Source organism: Amphibalanus amphitrite, unplaced genomic scaffold, assembly GCF_019059575.1.
Source record: "Amphibalanus amphitrite isolate SeventyFive unplaced genomic scaffold, NRLGWU_Aamphi_draft 000643F_arrow, whole genome shotgun sequence".
Taxonomy (NCBI): domain Eukaryota; kingdom Metazoa; phylum Arthropoda; class Thecostraca; order Balanomorpha; family Balanidae; genus Amphibalanus; species Amphibalanus amphitrite.
In genome coordinates this window covers 395,533-400,002 of record NW_024882137.1, presented here as the reverse complement: position 1 = coordinate 400,002, position 4,470 = coordinate 395,533, and the positions used below count along the sequence as shown (strand labels likewise).

Genomic DNA, 4,470 nt, shown 5'->3' with positions numbered 1-4,470 from the left:
GTAGCTACAGACTGCACACATACATACACAGACACAGACTCACCGACACACAGACACAGGAGGCCATCAGCTCCCTGCAGGCGGTACAGTAGCTACAGACTGCACACATACATACACAGACACAGACTCACCGACACACAGACACAGGAGGCCATCAGCTCCCTGCAGGCGGTACAGTAGCTACAGACTGCATACATACACAGACACAGACTCACCGACACACAGACACACAGGAGGCCATCAGCTCCCTGCAGGCGGTACAGTAGCTACAGACTGCACACATACACAGACACAGACTCACCGACACACAGACACAGGAGGCCATCAGCTCCCTGCAGGCGGTACAGTAACTACAGACCGCGCACATACACAGACACAGACTCACCGACACACAGACACAGGAGGCCATCAGCTCCCTGCAGGCGGTACAGTAACTACAGACTGCACACATACATACACAGACACAGACTCACCGACACACAGGCACAGGAGGCCATCAGCTCCCTGCAGGCGGTACAGTAGCTACAGACTGCACACACACACAGACACAGACTCACCGACACACAGACATACAGACAAACACACAAAAGACACAGACACACAGACACACAGAAGACACAGACACGAGTGTCTATCACTGATAATGCCCCTGTCCGCTATCTGTTTACCAGTGTCTGCGCTGTCTGCTGTCTGTCCGTTTACTGTCCGCTGACGCCTGCCACTGACTGTCCCTGTCTGCCACTTGTCCGCTGACTATCCGCTGTCTGCTGTCTGTCTGTCTGCTGTCTGACTGTCTGTCTGTCTGCTGTCTGACTGTCTGCTGACTGACTGCTGTCTGACTGTCTGCTGACTGTCTGCTGACTGTCTGCTGACTGTCTGCTGACTGTCTGTCTGCTGTCTGACTGTCCGCTGTCTGCCTGTCTGCTGTCTGACTGTCTGCTGACTGTCTGCTGACTGTCTGCTGACTGTCTGCTGACTGTCTGCTACTGTGGACGCTGGGGGCAGCTGGTGACCGGCGCCGCGGCCGCCGACCCGCCGGCCGCCACCACCTGCCGCTGGTCGAGCCGCGTGAAGCGGAGGTTCCTGGCGGCGCGCCGGCCGGCCCGGCGCGTCGGCGAGCGGCTGAAGGCGCCGCACACCGCCAATGGTGGGACGCGGGACAGCGGGACAGCGGGACAGCGGGACGGCGGGACAGTGGGACAGTGGGACAGTGAGACAGCGGGACAGCGGGACGGAGGGACACGGGACGCTGGGACAGCGCACAGTGGGGATTTTTCCGATCTAGCGCCTATTAATTCAAAAAATATTTTTTGTTTTTTTGTTTATTTTTTGTGTCAGTAGGGCTAAGAAATGTCTGAATTTTTCATATATGGCATTGTTTTATCTGTATGTCCACAGCAAAACTAGGAAAAATGCGCCCAAAGTTCACACTCATGCGTGATTACTCAATGGGCTCAGCAAGGCCCGAAAGTATAGCTCAATTTCATTGTCCTGTCCTGTTGGTTTTAATCTTGCGAGGTCTTAAAGTTGCATATCGTCTGAAAGGCACCTTTATTAGGAATGGAATGGCAAACAGAAAGTATGCCACAACCTTACTAAGGTCACAAAAATGCCCTTTACAAAAAACCCTTACAGACACCATATTGAAGGAATGGTATTCTAAATAAATGTAGGAAATCAACAATGTTCTCCACACTTTTCCACTCCGAAATATATCCTATCGAATTCGCCACTTTCTTCTGCACAAGACAACGCCTAGTTTGGCTGCCGAAACTTGCCTGAACACGGAATATTCACATTAGAGTATCTTAACACCCCACTCGAGGAGCGCTAGGGCAAACAGCACGATATAGGTATGTTCCGGACATAGGCGAATAATTTTACTTCGTGATTTATATGATGCATATTTTCTGAGACACATTCATTAGGAATAGGATGACAAGCGTAAATTATACATACCGGCCGTTTTCACGACGGAATAGCAGGCATCTATTTAATCCCCATTTAATCCTTTAGTTCCTCAGGAATTTTAGTAGTTCTTTTTAGTAGGTTCCTCAGCTTTCGAATGAATGGTGCGTTAGTTTGCTATTTTTCTATTAAATATCACATCTATTTACTTTATCTAAGGATTTATCACTAATATCAACATAAAGCGTAAGCACAATTATAAAATTATGAAATTATCAAATACTAGTACAATAGTTAAAAAAAGATACTGAGTTGCCAGGCTACAAAGAATATATTCATTTATGGCGCACGACAGACATTTAGAAAGCAGCGCCCTGTTTTATTGCACGCTGCTAGCCGCTTCCATTGGGTTTTGCAGGCCGACGTCATTGGTCGTTACACGTATGATGTCACGCGACTTGTGGCCTGTCACGGCTCTTTAATGATCTCCACTAAATGAATGCAACAATGGCCTTTTAAGTTGATCTCTGTGGCCATCTGTCTATGGAGCGACCAATATGAAAGTTGGGTGAATTTACCGGGGTTACATGACTATGAGCAAGCAAATGTGTATCAGGAATGGATTTAGGTGGAGAATTGCGCTGGACCATGAGTGCTCGAACGCTCCCAATTCCACGCCGGTTTGGCTTTGGAGCCGAGACAGACGATGCGGGTCAAGATCACCGCTGGGGTAACGGTGGATTGGCTGCGCCCGAGCACCCGTAACGCGGCACAATTCTCCATCTATGGATTTTCCTATTCGCTCAGCATTGTGATAGGCGTTCGTAATAGCATTTACTCTGCTCATGTACCTATCCCCGGTTATTTAAAAGAAGTTTTTGTGGGGGAATATCACGGCTTTAGGTACTCGGTGGCCCTATTCACGACTTTCAAAGAATGCTCCGATAACTAAACACCGCACAGACCTACTGCATTAGTGAATCTGACAGGTCTGTGGAATTACCGGGTGTTCCGAAAAAAGTGTCACGATTTTAGTCACGTGCGATTTCCGTAAAAATTGTCCGAAATAGTTTGGCTTAAGATATGTTGCTCACAACCCTTGTCGATTTTGGTGGACAAAACGGTTCACCAAAATCTACGATGGTTTTCTCGCCAGAACAAAAATCAAAATCGTCCGATTATGGTTCGAGACGAAATCGTACGTCACCGTCCGCCGCCGACTTCGACGCGAGTGTGACATGGAAACTCGAGATCTGCCCTGCAACAAACTCATTGCAAGGTTTGTTAACCATTTTGAGACAACAGGTTCAGTCCTGAATACTCACAGGGGCAGCAGCGGCAGGCCAGCATCGGTTTCAAAGTCCCCAGAGACCATCGCGGCCGTGCGAAATTCCGTCATTGCCAGTCCCAAGAAGTCGCTCCGTCGACGCTCTCAACAGCTCGGACTTGCTAAAACCAGCGTAAGACGCATCCTATGCGACGAGCTAAAACTGTCATCGTACATAATATCCACCAGACATAAGATGACGGATCGGGACAGGCAAAAGCGGCAAGTCATGTGTCAATGGATCTCCAACAAGATGGAGAGGAACGCGCGGTGGGTGAACCGAGTCTGGTTCTCAGACGAGGCTCACTTCCACCTGAACGGTGCGGTGAACAACCACAACAACACTTTCTGGGGTAACTCACCACCGGAAGAAGTAACGGAGAAGCAGCTGAAGGGCCCGAAGGTCACTGCCTTCGTGGCCTACAACGCCACTCACGGCCTCCTGGGTCCCTACTGGTTCGAAGAAGATGGCCGGACCGTCACCATCAATGGCGAGCGCTACCGCGAGGTCATCCGGGAATTCTACGCGGATCTGACCGATATGCTCACCGATAACCAACTGCAACAGGCATGGTTCATGCAAGACGGAGCTCCGCCTCACACTGCGCGTGAGAGTATCGAATGCCTTAAGGAGCTGTTCAACGCTCGCCTCATGTCTCTCGGCACCGCCCATGAGTGGGCTCCCCACAGCCCTGATCTCAACCCGCTAGACTTTTGGCTGTGGGGGGCTGCCAAGGACACTGTGTACGCAGGCAAGCCCAAGACACTGGTCCAGCTTAAGCAGAACGTCGAAAGATACCTGCATCAAGTCGGTCCCGAGACTCTGACGAAAGTCGCTGAGAGTTTCCAGGCCAGAATCAAGGCGTGTCTCAACCGCGGTGGTGCCCATATCGAGAACGTGAACTACAAGAAGTTCGCGTAAACTTGTGATCGCAGGAACTCCTCTGCCCTCTGGCAAGGAGTTATAGCACTGATACGAGAGTAACCTTGTTGAAAAACGACAAACGTGAGCTTTCATATGGTGTATGTTTTAATGCGTTAATACTTGTCAAGCGTTTATAATACACGTTTGAAACTGTGACACTTTTTTCGGAACACCCTGTACATCCCCCCTCACCACACCCCTAAAAACTCATCCAGTGTCCAAAACCACTTTTATCGACTCGCAAAAAAAAACCACACACACACACACACATACACACACAAAGCATGGGGCATGTCAGCTCTCAGTTCAT

The 4,470-nt window shown here is 49.7% G+C and overlaps 1 long non-coding RNA gene across 1 annotated transcript; it reads right to left on the bottom strand.

Annotated features, from left to right (window-relative positions):
* Positions 1 to 3,081: 3,081 nt before the first annotated feature.
* On the bottom strand, positions 3,082 to 3,676 carry LOC122363848. The gene is made up of 2 exons (XR_006253429.1): positions 3,598 to 3,676; positions 3,082 to 3,380 (listed from the first exon to the last, which is right to left on the bottom strand). It is a non-coding gene; the product is annotated as an uncharacterized LOC122363848 (long non-coding RNA).
* Between the last annotated feature and the right edge of the window lie 794 nt (positions 3,677 to 4,470).